The sequence below is a fragment of the Gossypium arboreum genome, chromosome 11 (assembly GCF_025698485.1).
Source record: "Gossypium arboreum isolate Shixiya-1 chromosome 11, ASM2569848v2, whole genome shotgun sequence".
Lineage (NCBI taxonomy): Eukaryota > Viridiplantae > Streptophyta > Magnoliopsida > Malvales > Malvaceae > Gossypium > Gossypium arboreum.
In genome coordinates this window covers 124,372,997-124,377,695 of record NC_069080.1, presented here as the reverse complement: position 1 = coordinate 124,377,695, position 4,699 = coordinate 124,372,997, and the positions used below count along the sequence as shown (strand labels likewise).

Here is a 4,699-nt window from a genome sequence, read left to right as displayed (position 1 = left end):
TATGGATTGTTTTGAGGTCGAGGATTATTACCCATGTAGTTTAGTTGCTCGTTATCCATGTTATGGCCATAAGGTTGGTACTCAATGGCTTGTTCCATCATTACTTGCTTCAGATCAGACATCGGGTGAACTGTGAAGAACTAAGAAAACCATCAATTTTTTATTTAAGAGTTCACCTGATTAGAGAGCATGGTGACCAAATCGACGTTATAAACGCCAGCTTTTTTCATTGGCTTTGTCCTCATGACTTGCTACTGATAGTTATTTAGTGACATCTCCTCAATAAACTCATAGGCATCTCTAGATGTTTTATTATTGATTGTTCTGCCAGCAGCTGCATCAACCATTTGTCGAGTTGAAGGATTCAGATCATTGTGGAATGTTTGTACTTAGAGCCAAAGTGGTAACCCATGGTGGGGGCACCTTCTCAGTAAGTCCTTGTATCTCTCCCATGCATCGTAGAGTGTTTCTAAATCCATCTGCACAAAAGAAGAGATATCATTACGTAATTTAGCCATTTTAGCCGTCGCAAAATATTTTAGTAAGAATTTTTTGGTCATTTGTTCCCAAGTAGTAATTGACCCTCGTGGTAACGAGTTCAACCACTATTTAGCTTTGTTCCTCAATGAAAAGGGAAACAACCAAAGACGTATGACATCATCAAAAATGCCATTAATTTTAAATGTATCACATAGTTCCAGAAAGTTTGCTAAGTGAGCGTTGGGATCTTCATCGTGCAAACCATCAAACTGAACAAATTACGGTATCATCCGAATAGTGTTAGGTTTTAATTCAAAAGTATTTGCAGCTACATCAGTCTAACTATGCTTGATTCGGCCTGTTAAAGAAGGTTTAGCATAATCATACATAGTGCGAGGAGCAGGATTTTGATTAACGCAATTGCGTGAGGTAGCCGATTGCCTTGGTTTTCACCATCTCTTCGATTGGGGTTTGAGTATCGCCTTCTTGCTCGTCCTCTATGTATCTTAAGTCGCCTTTATTTCTCATTGATTTTTGTGAACTGACGATCGATTTCTTCGACAAAAAGTAATGGTCCTGACGGATTTCTTCTAGTCATAAACTATAAAAACCTACCAAGAGAAAGAAAAGTAAATTAATTAGTAATAATAATAAAATTAAATTAGATTGCAAGAAAAATAAATGGATAAAGTAATAAAATTGAGCGTTCCTAATATTTTAGTTCCCAAGAATGGCGCCAAAAACTTGATCGCGTTATTTCATGATAGGTTTTAAAATTTATAATTATTCATTCTTGAACTAACTATTATCGCGATGTAGGCAAGTGTACCTATCGAACAAAGAGTATAGTTTTAGCAAGACCGCATTGTCGAACACAAAGGAACTAAAAGTACTAGTAATGATTGTCTTTTATTATCTAGCCTAAGAATAAAGAGGTTTCGCTTAATTAACTAATTATCTAAACTAAGAACTCACAGAGAAAATAATTGGGAATTTTCTTTGGGAAAATCGATTGACTTAAAACAATACCTACGGAAAATCCACCTAGACTTTACTTGTTGTTCGCTTCAAATCGGACGATTTATTCATTCGACTTGTTCCGTAGAGATCCCTAAGTTATGTTATTATCCCTATTCAAGACTAATAACGCCTAATCCCTAGATTGAATAACCGAGAATTTTCTCTAATTAACACTCTAGGGTTGCATTAACTCGATCTATGGGTCCCTTATTAGGTTTCACCCTAATCCAGCAAAATCTTATCACCCTATTTCTAGGTGCGCAATCAACTCCGCTTAATTATGACAAATGTACTATTCCTCCTCTAAATAAGAGCTTATCTTGAATCAAGATCCGGGATATCAAAACAAGAATTAAGAACACATAATTAAGAACAAGTTAAATATTTATCATACAATTCGTAAAATAATAATAAGATTCGCCTTAGGTTTCATTCCCTTAGGTATTTAGAGGATTTAGTTCATAACTAAATAAGAAAACATCTCAAAATTATAAAGAATAAAAACATAAAGAAAACCCAAATCTCCGAGGGAAATTGAGGAGAGATCTTCAATCTTGATGATGAATTCGCTTCGAGATGGATCAATCGGCTTTGGAGTAATTCCTCACCCCTATTCTCCGCCTCCTTTTTCCTCCTCCTCTAGGGTGCATTTATAGGCTTTGGAATGCCTAAAACCCTCAAAATTAGCCTTTTTGAATTGGACTCAACTTGGGCTCAGCAGGACACGCCTGTGGCACACGCCTGGTACACACCCGTGGCACACGCCTGTTTGATTACTTCAGCCGTGTTCTGGCTCGCCAACTTGACGGGCTGTGTGGTTTGCCTGTGTGAGGAGGTCCAGCCGTGTTAATTTCAGACTTTGGCCCATTTTCTGCTTTTTGGCCTATTTCGCTCCTTTCGCTCTCCTATGCTCTCCTAAGTATAAAACATGAAATTAAAGCATTAGGAGCATCGAATTCACCAATTCTAATGAGAAATCATCCATAAAATGCATTAAACATGGGGTAAAAATATGTATAAATTACGGTTTATAACAAGGGTACCTAGTCTTCTTTTTATTTTTAATAAATTAAGTTATCTTTGAAATAATCTCTCTTTGTCAAGATATACATTCCCAAATCAATTTTCATTTTTATTCTTTTGATGATTTATTCACTTTGAGCTCAATTTCAATCCCATTCTTATCCATTGTTATGATTTGATTGCAAGCATGTTGCATTGAAGTAATGATGAATGAACTAGTAATGTTTTCACAATAGAAGTTTCACATATTACTCTAGAAGTTTCTAGATAATGTAAGAATATGAAACAGACTATTTCTTAGAACATGCCAAACTCAAGGACATATTTGAGTAAATCGCCTCTTTGGATTTTTGTTCAAATGATGATTAAACAAAAGGACAAGATATGGCGTTGGTGATATAATTTCAAAAATGATCAATATAAAAGGAGTTATTCTTGAGAAAAGGAAATGATATTTTGTATCAATGCAAATATCATACACGCACATCCGCTATGACACCCAAGGAGTGAGGTAGCAGATCGAGCAGATGAAAATTCAACTATAAGTTGCAATGTTTTTGTCTCAAAAGAATAGTGGAAGGACGTTGGAATTACAAAGAGGCAAGCTTGCCGAGAACAATATGGTTGTTTCTTTGGGATACTCACAACATGATGGTTGGGCGAATACGTTAGTGACAGCATACTAATGAACAATGAGTAATGATACCTTAAGTTTTAAAAAAGGAATCATTCTCATTTCTGCATGCATATATCATTCATACCACATTTAGTTAGGAGCACTGGATTCATTTCAATCATAGCATCCTAATTATTTGGCATAAACATGCGCATATAAAATCGAGTCTACAAGACATGTTCCCTAAAAGACAGTGTAGCGACATTGGTAAAGTCAGATCTTATCTCCCTGAAGTTGCAGAGGAGCAGATCGAAGATGGTGAATCTTATCTCCATGTATCGGCAATGGAGCAGATTTAATCCACCAGCCTTATCTCTCTGAGGTAGCAAGAGAGCAGGTTGAAGATTGGGTCTTATCTTCCTGAGGTAGAAAAGAATCAGACTAAAGATTCAAGTTCTTATTTCCTTAAGCAGTAGTGGAACAGGCCAAAGACGACAAATCTTATCTCTATGTATCGCAATGGAGCAGACTTAAGCCACCAAATTTATCTCTCAAGTAACAATAGAGCAAAGTTGAAGATTGAGTCTTATCCGTCTGAGGTAGCAAGAAAGCAGTCAAGATTGAAGATCTTATCTCCTAAGCGAGAGTGGAGCAGATCGGAGATGGCAAATCTTATCTCCATGTATCGACAATAGAGTAGATTTAAGTCACTAGCCTTATCTATCCGAGGTAGCAAGAAAGGAGTTGAAGACTAGTCTTATCTTCCCAAGTAGCAATGAAGCTGATTGAAGATTGTATATATTGTTTCCCTAAACAAAGGGATCTAATCTTATCTTTATGTATCTAAGAATGGCAGATTCAAGCCTCAAGCCTTATCTCCTGAAGTTGCAGTGGAGCAGGTTCAAGATACAAGTCTTATATTCCTAAAGTAGCAAGGAAACAGACTAAAGATTGAAGATCTTATCTCACTAAGCAGTAGTGGAGTAGATCGAAGATGGCGAATTTTATCTTCATGTATTAGCAATGGAGCAGATTTAAGCCACCAGCCTTATCTCTCTTAAGTAGCAAGAGAGCAGGTAGTAGTGGAGTAGATTGAAGACGATAAATTTTCCCAAGATCTAGTGGAGTATACTGATTGCGTGATTTCGTGATAGGTTTTAAATATTTATAATTAATCATTTTTGAAATTAACTATTATCACGATGTAGGCAAGTGTACCTATCAAACAGTAGTATAATTTTAGCAAGACCGATTGTCGAACCCAAAAGAACTAAAAGTACTAGTAATGACTATCTTTTTATTATCTAGCCTAAAAATAAAGAGGTTTTTGTTTTAACTAACTAATTATCTAAACTAATAATTCACAGAGAATGGAATTGGGGAATTGCTTTTGGGAAAAGCGATTGAATTAAGACAATACCTAAGGAAAAATCCACCTAGACTATACTTGTTATTTTGGCTCCGAATCGGACGATTTATTCATTTAACTTATTCCATAGAGATCCCTATGTTATGTTATTATCCCTATTCAAGACTAATAACGCCTTATACCTAGATTGA

The 4,699-nt window shown here is 35.9% G+C and overlaps 1 non-coding gene across 1 annotated transcript; it reads left to right on the top strand.

The window, feature by feature from the left end:
• The first annotated feature begins 405 nt into the window (after positions 1-405).
• Positions 406-512, top strand: LOC128284921 (small nucleolar RNA R71). Its single transcript, XR_008275340.1, has one exon. It is a non-coding gene; the product is annotated as a small nucleolar RNA R71 (small nucleolar RNA).
• The last annotated feature ends 4,187 nt before the right edge of the window (positions 513-4,699 follow it).